Source organism: Phacochoerus africanus, chromosome 4 (genome assembly GCF_016906955.1).
Source record: "Phacochoerus africanus isolate WHEZ1 chromosome 4, ROS_Pafr_v1, whole genome shotgun sequence".
NCBI classification, from domain to species: Eukaryota; Metazoa; Chordata; class Mammalia; order Artiodactyla; family Suidae; genus Phacochoerus; species Phacochoerus africanus.
The window spans coordinates 129,956,583-129,974,568 of NC_062547.1; the positions used below are offsets into that span (position 1 = coordinate 129,956,583).

General features: G+C 42.6%; 1 protein-coding gene across 1 annotated transcript in view; it reads right to left on the minus strand.

Annotated features, from left to right (window-relative positions):
- MARCHF3 (membrane associated ring-CH-type finger 3) overlaps positions 1-17,986 on the minus strand; it is a 140,483-nt gene that overhangs the window by 108,149 nt on the left and 14,348 nt on the right. The gene's annotated exons all lie outside the window — the stretch shown is intronic.

Genomic DNA, 17,986 nt, shown 5'->3' on the forward strand with positions numbered 1-17,986 from the left:
GTCGAACCCACAACCTCATGGTTCCTAGTCGGATTTGTTTCCGCTACGTCATGACGGGAACTCCCAAAAATATTCTTTCGGACTTGAATGAGGAGATGTTTTTTAGGTAGGTAACACCCACTGACATCCCCAACACACTTCACTGAAGAAGAGAAAAGCCTGTAATCAGAAGACCAAGGGGAAACAATTTCAAATGCAGATTTAGACACTCAAGCAGTAAGACAATTAGGAAATTTCTGAACTGTCCTCTTTGTCAGAAAGCAAAGGAAGTTTTCAAAAAATATTTTAGTAACCCTTCCCTCTCCCCCAGACTCCGTGGATTTCATCAGGGTATGAGGGCTGGTCTACCATAAATCTAAGCGGAAAAATGGACCAAATGCTTCATGAGCTGGCCCACTGACACCATCGCTTGGCTGAGGAATGAGATTTGTGGAGTATTCAGTACTGCTGTGACCTAGCAAACCATAAATTGCAATACACACAGGAGAGAAACGTTTTACTGATAGCACCAGTATCAATATATTAATTGTAATACTTAAAGCACATCGCTGATAATTATGAACAGCTTCCTGTTATGCTATGCTCTGATCCTTGGTCTCTTCTGCAGTAACATCAACTTGCCTTATTAAGAATGAAAATTTAGCAGCACCAGGCTTCTTTGAGTTTTTTCCCCCTCCATTTACACTGTATTCTTTTCCTTGGCAAATGCATTCGCTGGCCTGGTAACATGTCTAGACTTGTGAACTCGCCATATGCCAAGCAAGCAAGCCTCCCCCGAGATACCTCCATTTACTTGCAGCCTTTCGGAATTGATGTGCAGGGCCTGCCAATTGGGTCGTCTTTAGGCCATGTGGAATATACAAAGTTGGGCAGTTCACTGGGGCTGCAAATGCCAGCGGCTCTGGAGAAACAATTTCCTGGACAATAAAAGGGAAAGCCATCCTGTGGGTTTAGTTAATGCCGGGTGAACAGTCACAAAACCGCTGGGTGCCCCCGGGTGTGTGGCACAATCAAAATCTGTGACTGTTGTCCCACCACTGCCCCAGCTTCTCTTCTGTTCTCGGATTCTGATAGCTCAGCTCTAAAAAGTTCACCTGCAGTCAAATCTGTAGCTGGAAACAATGCAAGCTGCTTCCTCTAGATAGCATAGGTATCATATTTACCAGTCTTTAACATTCTGTCCAAACTGGCATCCCTAAGAAGAATGTCATATCAGCCTGAAACATAAGATCTTCCAACTGAGGCTGCAAAGCCTTCTACAGCATCTCTGAGCATGCAAGCTCAGGAAGGAAGGGGACCTTGCAGCTCTGTGGCTGAGGGGCAGGCACTGAATCGACAGTCACCTGTAGCAAAATCATACAGAAAGTCATCATTTCCATCTGCTTTCCCAGCTTCTTTCTGTTGTGTTAAAGTGGAGCTGTAAGTAAAATACAAAACCCCCATTGAGTCAGGTGCCCTTGGTTAGAAGTTCTCCTTAGTCAGAATCATTCTGTTAATTCCTGCTTAAACACTGCAAGCAACCTGTTCTGGGAGGTTACTGGCTGGATTTCCAGGTCAGGGTGCTTGATACAATTACCACAGAATTACTCAGAAGGTTACAGAAGGGCATCAGAAGTCCACAAGTCACTGGCTTTTCTTTCCTTCCTGTTTTTGACACCCACCTGATTCTAAAGCAAACTCTCATGACCACAACGGGCTGTAGGAGGATAATAAGGCCTCCAACCCAAAGAGCCTTTGAAATGATCTTTGTGTTGAGTCCAGTGGTGCTGATGGTAGCTGTGGCCAGAACGCACACAGACACAGCTCTCCTGGATCAGGGCTGAGGTTCCAAAACTACTGGTAGAGGCCAAATCCATAATCCCCTATGCGAGCCAGAGGAAATGTCGATGATAAGAAACCTTTCCAGAAAAGTATCTCCAAGGGTCAGAACCTGAAAGCATTTAGGTGAGGCACTAAATCAGTTACTAGGCAATTGAAAAATTTGCATAAAACTTGGAAATAGCATCCTTAAAAGATGCGCCATGTTCAAGGTCCCAGTACTTAATGTTATCAGTTGTCATTGGCACCATGACACTGGCCCTGGGAAATGAGTTTGAGGCCCAGTAGATTTTCTAAACTTATCTGCAAAGCTGCTCCAAACTCCCCTGAGTAGCTGGGTGGTGTCTTGCCAAGCAGCCAAACACTCACTTTAACCATTTTCAGGAAGAAAAAAACCATTCTGTACATAACTAAAAAGTTGAACCCTCTGAGCGAGGGTCTACATCCCTTTTCCATTTTTCTCCCTCTCTCTTGACTCACCCACAGCAGAGCAACCTCGCTGACACCTTTAAGTGACTTTCAATCAACCTGAAATCTATCATCCTACGGAAGTCATCTAAGACGGTATAGATGTGACCTTAATTCTAGACCTTTCTCAGTGAATATTACAGGAATGGAGAAGAGAACAGCCACTTTGGGACATGATTTGGCAGTGTCTCACAAGAATTCAACATACACTTGTCATTCAACCCATCTAGGTATTTACATAGGAGACACGAAAACATAGGTTCACGCCAAAAAATGGTACGTGAATGTTTATAGTGACCGCAGTGCCCCTCAGCTGGTGAAGAGATGAACTGTAGAACATCCATACAATGAACTACTACTTGGCAACAGGAAGGAACTGCTGGTACTCACAACAGTGTGGATGCATCTTCAGTACGTTATGCTGCCTGAAAGAAACCAGACTCAAGAGGCTACTACATACCATCTGATTCCATGTGTGTAACATCCTGGAAAAGGCCAAACTATAGGGTCAGAAAATCGGTCAGCAGTGGCCAGGGGCTGGGAGGAAAGGGGAGAGTTGACTATAAAAGGGCATGAGAAATAAAATCTCAACTACCAAGAGAAGTCACCAAAAGAAAGGGCATGAGAGAATTTTGGGGAGTGACGGCAATGTTCTGTATCTTGATTCGTATGGTAGTTACACAACTGGATGTATTTGTTAAAAATGCATAGTACGGTATACCAAAAAAAAAAAAAAGTGAATATGGAAGTTATACTTCAATAAACCCAATTTACTGAGTTGGGTTACAAAATCTCAGTAGAAAATGCTCAATGATTAAGAAAGGCAGCCTTCAAAACAGCTGATTAACTTCTCACCTACATCAGGATCTGGAGGCCTTTTCCCAAGCTGGATCTGGTGGTACTCAGAAGCCAGGCACTTAGTCACTCTTGGACACATATTTTAAATAAAGCACTGACACGTAAATCAATAGAACCAATGTGTCAGCATGCCCTGGCACATGAGGGTACCCATTTAGGATGTTTTCAAACCTTTCCTTCATGAGAGATTCTGACATTCTGCCAAGAAGGTGCTGTTGATTTTGCAGGGGGTTGCATATGTTCCTACCTTGCTTTGCCTGGAGTTCTCACTGCCTGAATGTCACTGCTTTTATAATCATTGGAGACAAGAAAGTATTTCAGACTGATAATTCAAGGCTGTCCTGTGTTTGCGTTTTTCAATGATAAAGCAAATTAACCTTTATTATTCCAACTGGACATAACACAGAGAAAAGAGACTTCCCTAGTTCCTTATAGACTACTGGCACAAGATTATTTTTAGCTGAAAAATATTAATGTCCTTGACAGTCAAAGGATTGTGTTTAATTTTCTACTGGATGCCATGACCACGGGATGCTTTTTCTGTTTTGATGGCTACGATCTGAAAGTAGTCTTTATTTTTTCCCCCTTTCCTTCTCCCAGTAAAAATATTTACTAGGAATCCACTACATGAAACTAAATGCCAAAGGCAGACAGAATGAGACGCTCAAAGACCAGCCTTTTGGAGAGCCTACTTCAGCTATTCAAAACCTCCCACGGAATGTAGCGTGTGATGTGTTATAAGCAGCGGCAGAGATACAGTGCTAAGTAAGCATGGTTAGGGCCGGGGTGGGGGGGGGGGTGGGGGGGGAGACAATCTGGGAAGGTGGAATTTAAGCTGGGCCCTTGAAGGATGAAGAAGATTGGGCCTGCAGACTTTCCAGGCTGAGGAACTACTTTGCATAAAGGGTCCTGTGACTGCATATTTGTTTAAGTCACTTATCATGGGCTGGCATCCTGGAACCTGAAAACCATGGCAATTGAAAATTCTTTTGGAATTTCCACGTCTTAAGGGCCTCCGGCCTCTCCATTTCCCCATGAATCCCAATCTGCCTTCCTCTCCCACACACTACAGCTTCATGTAATTAAGTTACCACCTTGTCCATAAGGCATTTCAGTAGGGAGGCTCATTTAAGTGGATTGCATGTGGTCGAGTATCGCGTTAACAAAGAGGCAAGTGAAAAATAAAAATAAAACGAACAGGAAAGGGAGTAGAGGGCACCCTGGAGGCAGCTTTTAAAGGGAGTAGAGCATTTGCTCCCCTTCACTGAGGTATGGATCTGGGGTCTTTTTATCTCCTTGGGGAGTGGTGTTACCGAAAACCACTAATAATGAAAGCAGGAGAAACTACATTGCAGCACTGTCATCACTAATAAGAAAATGAAAATCATCTAAATGTTCATCAACAGGGAACTGCTTAAATCAATAATTGATTATTTACACAACGGGATACTACAGAGTCAGTAAGAGAAAAATAGTGTGTGGAGACAAGAAGATCTGTTGGATAAGTTACGCATTTAAACATCATGGCAGGAGTTTCCTCCATGGCCCAGTGGACGTGAACCTGACCAGTATCCATGAGGGCGTGGGTTTGATCCCTGGCCTCGCTCCGTGGGTTAAGGATCCAGCGTTGCTCTGAGTTGTGGTATAGGCCTGCAGCGACAGCTCCGATTTGACCCCTAGCCTGGGAACTTCTACATGTCCCGGGTGTGGCCTTAAAAAAACTAACTAAATAAAATAAACATCAGGGCACAGAGGAGTATATATAATGGGTTCCCATTTATATTTACACACACTCAAGTTCCTAGAAGGATACATAAAAATGGTTAACCTTGGTCGCATCTGGGGAGTGAAAAATGAGGATAGGAGAAAAAAGTTACTTTTCATTTTATACCCTTCTGTAAAATAGTTTATTTTTGACTGCTCGTACAGATGACGGTGACCACAACAAGTTTTAAAGAATACTTGTAATACTTCTTGGGCTGACTTGCAATTTAATATGAAGACCACTGGTTACTATTGTTAGAGGGCCAATAAAGGGATTGGAGGTTCATTTCAATAACTCTTGAACAGTCCGAGAAGGGGTTACTGGGTATGTCATCGTCCCAATCCCTGAGCAGCTGACAGTAGAGTACAGCAGCAAGTTAAAGACACATGGTATGAATGTGTGGGAAAGTCAGGCAGAGAAGGCTTCCCCGTGGAGGCAAGGATTAGGGTTTGGATTGATGAAAAAGAAGAAGCAGAGAAAGGGCAACAGAATGAGAAAATGATGTGGTGAACTCTTCACTTGATAGACATTTGCCCTTCTTAATTCTGGTTTGGATCTGGTCAGTACTGAAAGCAAGAAGGAATTCCATTCCAAGATCTGAAAAACCCAACCCCTCTCAATCATAAAGGCAATACCTTTCCATCAAAGACTTTAAAGGCTAAGTGGACCAAGGCCCATGAACTAGATTTAGTAAAGAGAAAACACTCTGAGGAATTCCCTCTTTCCCCTTCACATGCATGCTTGAGCATGTACACTGGCACTTTAAGACAAATTCTCATCTCCTTTTCTTTGTCAGAGGTAAAATGCTTTGCCACATATCTGAATAATATTAGACTAGGACTGCCAGCCTCCCTTTTAAATGGCTGCTCATTATCTGTATCTTTGCTTAGTGCTCTCTCCCAAGTACCCTCCTGAGAAACACTATCCTCTTTCTGCAGGTATGGGGATAGGAGTAGGAAGAGGAAGATACTTGTCCTGATCAAAAGGCTTACTACTTCTGGCCATCACTGGTACCCCGAAGTGGAAGGGCCAGGGGACTCAGGACAGTCTTTCTTGTAGACTCATATTTTCTTTCTAATGAAAACCCTCTAATAACTTATTCAGTTTATTCTTCTAAATGCCAGATTAGCCAGATGACTAGATAAGTTATTATTATTTTTTCAGACCCCTTCCCCCCCAAAGAAATCATATGAGGTGAGTAACAATTCTCTGTGTCCATTTGACCAACCTAGGCTGGACTGGTACCATTGTTGGGGAATTAACCATTTGCGCTATGGTATCAATACAGGAAAGACACACTGCTAGTTTATCTTAGAAAATGATCATAGTAAATAATCAGCTGATTGTTTATCACTAGAAAGAAAGTATTGAAGCACTTCTACTACAGAAACCCATTGAGGTTATTGGCAATTTAATAACAACTGAGGACATATTAAGAGAAAAAAGCAAAAGAATATTAGCCAAGCCTAAAAATTCTCCTGACTGGCATTAGAAAACAGTCTCTTGAATGGCAGGAAATAATATATCTCCCAGCATGGGAAAATCTTAGGTCTTGGTGGATGATTTTCTTTTCTTTTGTGTAGGTCAGAAAAAGAAGTGTAAGGGAAGGAGGGAGCATGCAAGTGCAAAAGCAGCAGCTTCCAGGTGGCCGGGGTAGCAGCCAGTGAGCCGTACAACCAGGAGTCAGCCAGGCTGCGGATCAGAAAGCAGAAATGCTGACTTACAGTGGAGCAGAATCCTGCTCTAGTAGCTAAGAATATAGCACACAGTTCCTGCTCCCGTTTCAAGCCACCCCTTGGCTTTCCTCAGTTAGGAGCATGTCCTCCAGCTTGGGTCAGGGATGAAACTGGAGCAGCCACACTAGATGGGCATGTGGCCTCGCACCAAACCCAGTGCAAACATTCAGCATTCCACCGCCAAGGCCACGCATGGAAGCCATCAGGTGGAAATGGCCACAAAAACATATGCTCTCACACTGGGGAGAACAGGTGGGAAGATGAGGTGATGGAAGGTCAAGAACAGGGTGGAGAGGAAGGAGCCTCACAAATGCTTTAAAATCTATGCCAGGAGGACAATGGACAGATGTTTCCATGGATATCCATCTGAGAACAGCCATTTTTATTTTTTTTAAGTCTCATTTGTGCCCTGTACCATCCCCTCCATGCCAATCCCCAGACTATATCAAAACAATTTTAAAATCTTTAAAGATCTGTGGTTAAAAGATCAAGCTCCAAAATACTTGTGGATGTTACCTAAAAAGGCCCCGAAGTGATGGATTAAAGTAAAAAAAACTACGAACTGGAAGAAATATTACCCCATGCCGCAAGACGTCAGGAGGAAATTGTTCTTGCCAAGAAACCGAAGAGGCTCCCAGAAAGTTCCTTCTCAGCAACCCATCTCAAGGAGAACCAGCATACTGAACTTGCCACATAATTGCTTTTCAGGTCTGTCTCCCAAATAATCCCTCAGAGAATACCTAAGTCAGCAGAACAACAGGAATTTATATATTGATCCTGTAACACTGGCAGGTCTGTGAGCTATAGGCCTTGGTCGGAGGAAACATATAAAACATTGGCAGTGGGGATAAGAAGTTTTTATCTAATGTAGATGTTGCAGAAAATGGATCCATTTTCTTCCTTCTTCCAGATGGCAGATGTTCCCCCCACCTTATACAATGCCCATTTTAATGGCAATTATGCCCAAAGCAGCTTTCAGTGAGCCCATTAGAACCAGCCAGTCCAGCACAACCTCTTGGACAGCCTGCACCTTGGGGACAGGGAGTCTGTTTACAGGGCAAAGTCTTGGATGACTTGACCTACATCCTGGACTTCCCAGCTGCAAACTTCAGTCTTTGTTCTGGCAGGCTGCTCTGTCACCAACTTGCAGATTTGGCCGTCACTATTCTATTCCCCACCCTAAGTTTGCCTCGTCACTATTACAGTTTCTCTCCAGCCAGCCACCTTGCAGTAAGGCCTCCCAGCTGATTCAGCCCCTGGTACTTTGACACCTGGTAACTCCCCCGGTTCTCTGGCACCTGGCAGCACTTCCCCTCAAAGAGAGAGAGGTTTTTAAGACATGCTGTTTGTTTCCAAATGATCAAATTCTTTATTAATCAATATACAACCTAATTTATTTGTTCAACACACATACCAAACACCTATTATTGTAAGACTGCTAGTGCTGAAGATACACCAAAGAAGGTACTGTTCTCACCCTCAAAGAACTTACCCATTCCCCATGCCCCACAGTGCACAGAAATCAGCCTGCTGCATGGAAGTGACTTTATGGAACCAAAGCAAAATAATAACACTGCCACAGAGTTATTCTAAACTTTAGAGATTTCAAAGGGCTAGTGCATATATTTCAGTATTAATTATCTTAAATTCTCATGAGTGAATTAAATAAAAAAAAGATCCTTAAAACATCATTCATTTAACCAACTTTATTTGTGCTACCTCTAGTCCCTTACCCTTTAGCATATCTCTTTCACTGACCCCCTTCTCCCCCAAATTTAGGCAGCATCATACTTCCATTCAATTCCTCAACTCATACATTCAATTTATTTTCAATTCCTTTTCTCCTGCCACCGCTCTCCATCCTCACAGCTGTCACTATTCCAGCCATCAACAGATCTTACCTCCACTACTGCAGAAACCTAACTGGCTGCCTTGCTTCCACTTTTGTCCACATACAATCCATTTTCCATGCGATGGCCAGGGATCAGGGCGTCCATAACATGCAAAGTAGTCATGGTGAATTTGCTCCCAGCAACTTTTATTAGGGGGATAATTTGGATTTGGCAGTGCCAGTGACCTCACAGCATCCCTTGCTTTGAAAAGGCAACAATGAATTACTTTAAGGGTCCAGGAAGACAGCTGTAATCATTTGGATGCGTGCCACTCAGAGTCACTACAGCATGGACACTACACACAGTGATATATTCCAGAGGATATGGAATGAGAAACAGAGGAAGACCAAGGATAAACTGAGTAGATTTAGTGAAGAATGACATGGTGCAAAAGGATTTCAAGAATGAAGCTGGGAAACCAACAGTACCCAGCCATGAGAAAGACATTGGCCCTATCACGGGTGATGAAACCAGTTAAGAATTCCATCCACAGAGCAAGGCTTTGAAGGGTAAAGATCTCACATTATTTCAGCCCTGATACCACTTGTCTGATGATTATCAGAAGACTGAGGAGTAGAGAAGAAGGTTATATTTAAAATGTTTATTAGTTTTCAAGTTCCTTCCCTACTCCTTGTTTTAAGTCTGGCCTACATACAACTGGTATAGTTCTGTGTCTCTGAAAGATATCACTGTCACTATTCTTGGCATATCTTTTCATTGAAAATAAGTGGATGTATTTGGATGGACAGAGAAACTTATAAAAGATCTAAAGGGAAGAGGAGATGAATGCAGAAACCCTGGAAAGCAATTTTACCAGCCCCAAACTGGAATAAACTATTACCGTGCTTTGTCAGGGCTGGTCTATTTGTTTGTTTTTGGTACTGATTTAAAAATGGTTAGCTTTGGCGTTCCCATCATGGTGCAGTGGAAACGAATCAGACTGGTATCCATGAGGATGTGGGTTCAATCCCTGGCCTTGCTCAGTGGGTGGGGGATCTGGCATTGCCGTGACCTGTGGTTTAGGTTGCAGTTGTGGCTTGGACCCACATTGCTGTGGCGTAGGCCAGCAGCTGTGGCTCTGATTGTACCCCCAGCCTGGGAACTTCCATATGCCATGGGTGTGGCACTAAAAAGTAAAAAAAAAAAAAAAAGCTTAGTTTTTTTTTTGGCATTTCAGTCCTACATTAGCACTGAGACCACCACATCAGAGAGAAAATGGTCAACAGGCCGTTTCCCACAGCCTGGACAACCATGCCCTCAGGTGAAATATCACTGCAGAGGTTTACTAGGTGGTCAGGCCTATTAGCATCCCTTTGGCTTTTTTTTTTTTTTAACACAGAGAATCCAACCCTTTCTTATACCACATTTCAAGGCAGGTGAACCCCTTGTTATAAGCCCAGTTCTTTTCACGAATCAGATGTTACTAGGAGTTTAAGACGGAATTAATTTCTACTGAATCAGTGCTTAGCTATTACTGCAGTGGAGTGTGCTGGCAGGAAACTCTGCCTGGAGGGAACCTAACAGCTATAAAAAAAGAAAGCAGCCCAGGAGTAGAAGCTTGGTGAGTAAGGTGGGAAACTTGAAAAACAAAGCTCTGGAGGTATTAGAGGAGTAAATAACTCTGGTAGGAAGTGAGTAGCAAAAAGAACAAATATATATACAAATTATGTAAAATGAATGGAGACTCAAACGCCAAAACCTTCTCCCACAAAACATCTCATTCATACCCAGGTGCGCATGTGCGTGCGCATGTGCAAACAAGAATGGTCAATACCAATGCGGAAGAGGACTCGCTGGAAGGACTCAAAGACAGGAGGGGTCTGGGAGGCACTGTTTTTAGCCCCTGCTCTCAAGATGCAGGGCGGATGCACGGTGGGTGCAGCGGGGTGGGGGTGGGAGTGTGAGTGTGTGTGTGTGTGGGGCTGAAGTTGAGGGAGGCTGAGTGCAGCCGATGGGGAAACTCCAAACAGCTGCAGCCCGCAGATGGGAAGCTCCCAGGCGTTAGACTCCGCGGTGCTTTCCTGTGTCCCATAGGAACCCAGTGGATGAGCGCTCTTCACTAATTCCAAAGGAGAGCCTTTCTAGTTCTAGTTCCTAATATAAACTGAAGTTTACCTGACACTTTACCCTGTTTTTATCATCCATATATAGCAGTGAATGAACTGCTCTCTCTAAATAGGGACGCAACACTGGCGTGTGCCTTTTGCAGACATTAAAGTGGAAATGGCCCTGACAGAGATCAATAATGCTTGCCTATTTCCCTGTGCTGCTGTTTATTTTTAGCCCCTACCCAGAGCATGTTATTTGTAGGAAAAACTCTCTAGCACCTTCAAAGAATATTACTAACTAATGACCTAGTAAAGAAAAAAAAATGTACACTTACTTTATTCCTATCATTCCCTTTTTTTTAAAGAATAAATTCAGACTCGGCAGGAATTTGTTCTACTACCTCATTACAAAGATTCAGCCGTTTGGGGAAAGAGTTCGTGAAGCTTATAAAATTTCATACTACCTCCTTTATTACTCCCTGTTTTCTTGCATTTGCCAATTTATCTAAAAGTTCAGTTCTCTATTCAACAGGCAAAGAGGTGCATGCTAGTGCACATAACCCCCTCCCCCAAAAAAGAGAGTTTTGGTTGCTTAGAAAAGGGTATGGCCTGCTGCCTCACCTCTCTTTACTTGTACATCATCATCTAGTGCATGAAGCTGCAAAACCCCAATAAATAGCATCACAGGGCTCAGCAATAGAAAAGGTGCATTAGGAAAAGCACTGGAAGCTGAAACAAGAAATTGGGACTTGATTGTCTACCTTGCCCATCTCTGCATTTCCTGTGGAGACAGCATAATGCCCTCACACAGTGGATGTCATTTAATGCTAGTCAAATAAATGAGTTTCTCCCAGACATAAAGTATATTGTGATTATTTGTTGCATACTGGAGTCACCAGTGAACTTGTGAATTTCTTAGGAGCCCAGCTAGAGTTCCATTCTCATGTTCGCATCCTCAGCAACCCAGACTTAAAGCCTGGAATGACATATGCTCAGCAGTCTTGATCAAAAGCTCATATTACGTCACTGTGTGACCCTGGGTAAGTCAGAGAACTCCTCAGGGCACTCATGTCCTCATCCAGGGAGTTGAATGGAGTGCCTCCTCCGTGGACACGTGTTTGCCCTGAAATTCTGGGCAAAACTTTATTTGGCAGAACGTGTGTCTAATTTTTCTGAGATGAGGGTACAAATCTTTTATTGTTTCAAAGACTCTGTGACTATTCCCTGCGCCCCCCATTTAAAAATATTTAGCCTAGAGCAGTAGTCTCCGAAACTTTGAAGCACAAATCCCAACACTTACAAGCTTTTGAACATGCACCCCCATGCTCATGTACTAGATATGTATGCATGTACTATGTAGGTGTATTATAAAACAAACTTAAAAATGACAAATGTACAAGGTAAACATGAAATAATATTTTCTTTAAATCTAAGAGGAAAATCCTTTTTATCTTACTGAAAAATCGTTTCATTGAGAGCAAACGTGATTGAATATGCTTTGTGCTTGAAAATCTAGATTTAATTATTTGTGATATGTTATTTATACATTTATTTTTTGGCTGTGCCTGCAGATGCAGAAGTTCCCAGGCCAGGGATCAAATCTGCACCACAGCAGTAACCCGGGCCACAACAGTGACTATGCCTATCCTTAACCTGCTGAGCCTTAACCAGGGAACTCTGTGATATGTGACGTGAAGGTCTAGTTTTAAGTTTGGTTTATTTTACATAGCTGGGTTTTAATGGCTGTCATAATTTTGAGTAATAAAATCACATACAGCATATACATTTTCAAACACTGTTTTCACAATGTTCTCTCTAGTATAAGAGCTTCTTTAAAATTCAGTTATTTTCTTACTTAGTTTTCTTTTTTTTACTTTTATTTATTTATTTATTTATTTATTTATTTATTTATTTATTTATTTATTTATTGTCTTTTGTCCTTTTGTTGTTGTTGTTGTTGTTGTTGCTATTTCTTGGGCCGCTCCCGTGGCATACGGAGGTTCCCAGGCTAGGGGTCGAATCGGAGCTGTAGCCACCGGCCTACGCCAGAGCCACAGCAACGCGGGATCCGAGCCGCGTCTGCAACCTACACCACAGCTCACGGCAACGCCAGATCGTCAACCCACTGAGCAAGGGCAGGGACCGAACCTGCAACCTCATGGTTCCTAGTCGGATTCGTTAACCACTGCGCCACGACGGGAACTCCTTTACTTTTATTTTTTAATTTTCCCACTGTACAGCAAGGGATCAAGTTATCCTTACATGTATACATTACAATTACATTTTTTCCCCCAGCCTTTGTTCTGTTGCAACATGAGTATCTAGACAAAGTTCTCAATGCTACTCAGCAGGATCTCCTTGTAAATCTATTCTAAGTTGTGTCTGATAAGCCCAAGCTCCCGATCCCTCCCACTCCCTCCCCCTCCCATCAGGCGGCCACAAGTCTTTTCTCCAAGTCCATGATTTTCTTTTCTGAGGAAAGGTTCACTTGTGCTGGATATTAGATTCCAGTTATAAGTGATATCATATGGTATTTGTCTTTGTCTTTCTGGCTCATTTCACTCAGTATGAGATTCTCTAGCTCCATCCATGTTGCTGCAAATGGCATTATGTCATTCTTTTTTACGGCTGAGTAGTATTCCATTGTGTATATATACCACCTCTTCCGAATCCAATCCTCTGTCGATGGACATTTGGGTTGTTTCCATGTCCTGGCTATTGTGAATAGTGCTGCAATGAACATGCGGGTGCATGTGTCTCTTTTAAGTAGAGTTTTGTCCGGATAGATGCCCAAGAGTGGGATTGCGGGGTCATATGGAAGTTCTATGTCTAGATTTCTAAGGTATGTCCAAACTGTTCTCCATAGTGGCTGTACCAGTTTCCCACCAACAGTGCAGGAGGGTTCCCTTTTCTCCACAGCCCCTCCAGCACTTGTTATTTGTGGATTTATTAATGATGGCCATTCTGACTGGTGTGAGGTGATATCTCATGGTAGTTTTGATTTGCATTTCTCTTATAACCAGCGATGTTGAGCATTTTTTCATGTGTTTGTTGGCCATCTGTATATCTTCTTTGGCGAAATGTCTATTCAGGTCTTTTGCCCATTTTTCCATTGATTGATTGGCTTTTTTGCTGTTGGGTTGTATAAGTTGTAACACTGTTCATTCTTAATGACAGTGGGTGTAAGTTCATATTTCAGTTATCTGTCACAACAGTTGTGAGATTTGATGGCTAGTTTTTGATTAGGGCTGACTGTACTGTTATTAACTCGTGACGCAGCTCACAAAGAGCCTGTCTGAGAACGGAGTGTCAACTCTTCTATTTTCATATTGTTCTCTTGTTCCCACTTGCACAGTTAGTGATATCTTCAATTCATTCTTTTTTTTTTTTTTAGCCAGAATCTTTTAAAGCTATTTGCCTGCCCACCCCCCCACCCCAGTTGTTGTTATAGTTGAAGGTTAGTTGAATTGAAACTAACAATATTCTGCAAATCAACTTATCTGGACACAGATAAATATAATGCAACATGCTGTAGACAAGTGAGAGGACCAGTGCCAACTCCTGCCTATGAAGGAAACTTACTCTTCCTGCAGAATATAGGGCTTCTGGGGAGGGTACAAATATAAACTCATACATTATATATTAGCAACATTTAATTTTTCTGATTTTTGAAGTATAAAAAATGAACAGAAGTTGTGGTATTTTTTTCCCATGCCCCATTGGTATATCTGGGAAATATCATTTACTAAACCCTGATCTAGATCATCTCTGGTGCCGTTTCCAGCTCAAAAATTAAAAATGAATGGATGTTCTGCTAGAAAGATACTCTAATTGTTTGAGCGTTCAGAGAACTAGATAATTAACAAACTTATGTTTCCTGATAGCTCTGGAAAAACCCTCCCATCTACAAGCGTGAGGAATGAGGGCAGGTCACCTAGGTGAGTTTTCTCCTGCTGTCACCTGGAAGAGAGCCTGGTTGAATTCATTTAGAAGAACAGGTAAGGTCGGCCAGTCTCTGTCTCCCCATTTGCCTAGATTCACGTACTCCTCAAACGGCCTGGCACTTTTCAGCCTCCACCAACTTGAACACACATGATTATGATGTGTCTCCAAACAGAATTACTGGGCACACACCAGTTTCACATGACAGCTGCAAGTGGGAGGGATGTGGATGTGATGGGGTCATGTGTTTGCATGCTGTTCTGGACAGCTCCACCTTGCGTGGGAAGAAGAAACAAATTGTGTTCTATTGTGTGGAAGGGCAAGGGTTTTCTAAATTTAGTCTTTTTAACACCTGGATTATTTTCTTTGAACTGTGGTTTGCCTCGGAGGGGCAGGCACTCAGGAAGTCCAGTGAGCTCTCTGCAGCCAATGCTAACAGTCATCCCACCAGGCAGGGGGCCAGACAGCCCAGTTCTGTGACCAAAGCCTATTTCAAGAGTCTGAAATGACAGACATGAACATCTAGGAGAAAATATTTGTACAGCGGCAAGATCTGGTTACCCTTAAGTAAAACCTCTTAAGGCACTAACTTACAAGAACATGGGTAGGTTTTAAAATAAAGACAGGACCAAAAGATAATCCTTAGAATTTTGTCTAGTCAAATTTCCTCCATGAAAATTAACTTCTCTTCTGTTCTTTGACTCCCACGAAGGCGCTTCCAAAGCCACTAATTCCTTTCAGAGGTTAGCCACTCTCACAACCAGAGAGTTTTTCAGAAAAGCTAAGGATGAGTCACCCTTAGGAAATTAACCTTGGTTGACTGTGTCTGTATTTGAGGACAGGATGGTGCAGAGACTGTAGGTGACAATCAGTCTTTCTTTGGAAAGAAAGTTTAGTTAACAAAAAGAAAGAAAACAAGAAAAACAATCCAATCTTGGTTGTTTTCTGTATTTTATTTTATTTCTGTCTTTTGTCTTTTGGGGGCCGTACCTGCGGCATGTGGAAGTTCCCAGGCTATGGGTCAAATTGGAGCTGTAGCCACCGGCCTACACCACAGCCACAGCAATGCCAGATCTGAGCCACGTCTGTGACCTATACCAGAACTCAGGGTAACGCTGGATCCTTAACCCACTGAGTGAGGCCAGGGATTGAACCTGTGTCCTCATGGATATGAGTCAGATTTGTTTCCGCTAAGCCACAATGGGCACTCCTGTTTTCTGTATTTTAGAGATTCCACCAACAAAATCCATCACCAGAAAGCCTAGATAATAAAGGGTTATTTGTATCTCAGTTAAAATTATATTACCCTTTTCAGTAGGCCTTTTAGAAAGTGACAAGATGGCTCTTCCAAATGAAGCTTCTATTTGTGTTACTTCTTGCACACAGGCTTGTAAGCACTGGTATTCTATTTCCTATATGCAGGGACAGGGGTTATTAACTGTGTGAATCCTGACTGGGTCCTGTTACATGCTTGCATACTGGATTCCCTCTCTGTATGTTCCCATGAAACTAGACCCTCCACACCCTGCCAATCCCAAACACCCCATCCCCCTTTCCCCACTGAGTGCCCTTCTTTCAATAAAGTATGAAACCTACTGGTTAATCATGCTTGGAATGTGTGATCAGACAAACTGTGTTCGGCTCTTCCATATAACACAAGTAAAAGGAACAGCCACAACAGGAACTCAAACAGCCAACCAGTAAACTGGTAAGTGTTGCTCTTACAATTAAAAGTTGCCCACCGGAAGATTTTACATCTTTCTCCCTACAGAGAGGAAAAATAAACAAACAGGCTTGAAAGATGAATAGAATCATATGGTATTAACACTGGGATAAATCCATAAAAATGATCCATTTTTCTGTTCCTTTCCTAGAAGAGAGGCAGAAGGCTCAGGGAGAAGCCTGGTGACTTAGTATATATCCACCGCCTCTAGTCAGAGGTGGAGCCAGATCCAGGCTCAGGGTTCTGATTGGATCAAAGCAGAATGGGGGACCTGGCCATCTGGTCATTTACAGTGACATCAAAGAGAAATCTCATAGCAGTAACGAAAATTAGATAACCAATGTCAGAAGGTGGTAAAGAGTTCTACAAGGCACATAAAAATGTAAATATTTATTATTCATTTTTGAAACGAGAAAAAGGATTTTTCAGAGATTTTTTTTTCAAAGCAAAAATCTATCTTAGGCACTAAATATCTTCTCGGATGTTCCCACCAACCTCTGTCCACTGGCAGAGGCCAAGAATATGAGCTAACTTGACAGCTCACAACCAGCTTACTTCTCAGGCGAACTCGGCACACACAATGGCACAGCCAGAAGCAATTGCCACATCACTTGTGTTTGCCTCAGTCAGCCAACAGACGTCTTCCTGCCAAATGGAAACCACTCCCAGAATTTTCATTCCAGAGGGATGTCTGTGAGAGCTGCGCTTCTGACTCCAACACATGATACCTGGGCTAAGAAAAACCTTGGCTTTGTGTTTAGGCTGGAGGAGGAATAAAGACTAAAAACACTGTCAAAATACTTTTTCTCTTTGAGCCTCCACACCACTCAGCTCATCTCTTGAACGTTATCACCTGCATAGACTAATCCTCATTTTAACGTGGAGTGTTCTGATCTGCAATAATGACCTTTGAAAACGTGAGCCTAGGAAGACTTCTGAGACTCAAGCAGTGAAACTGCCTATGACGAGTACGTGGAAGCCATGAGCCGGGTGCTCCTGCGAAGGGCTCTGTGCTGCGAGTGATGAATACTCGGGCACCTTGGCATGCCTCTATCTGCTCATCCAAACAACCAAAGGCTCTCTGGGCTTGTGTTCAACTGCCTAATCTAGAGTAGGGGGATTGGCTTCTCTCAGAATGCAAGGCTTCATCTTGGTCTGGCCCCCCAAAATAAGGTATTATCTCTCATTGGGGCAGATGCAGGAGAGCGCTGCCTTTTTCCCTCGTTTTTTGGGTTTCAATATAAAATATGCAAATATATGCAAATTAGGTACTTTCTCAGGTGAAAAGTCCTACACATAAATATTAAATCTTCGTTTTGCTCCCCAAATAAAAGTAAAAAGTAAGCATATTCCCTAAAAGTGTACTTTCTCCCATATTCCTATACTACCTCACCTTTAAGCCAGTGGTTACAGTTCTGATTCAGTTCCTAGTCTGGGAACCTCCATATGCTACAGGTGTGGCCCTAAAAAAGACCAAATGAGGTGTGTGTGTGTGTGTGTGTGTGTGTGTTTATATATACACAAATGAGATGTTAGGAGAATTCATTTTTAATTGGCTGCTTATTCCTTATTAGGAATTTCAAATACTAGATAAAGCTAGAGCTTTAACTGTAGATAGCTGATTATCTCTTCCCATTTAGACTTCTAGAATGTGAAGGCTACCATTTTAATTGGTATTCAGAGGTATGCCAATGTGCATATCCAAGCAGTTCAATTATTTTGCCCAACTGGGGAAG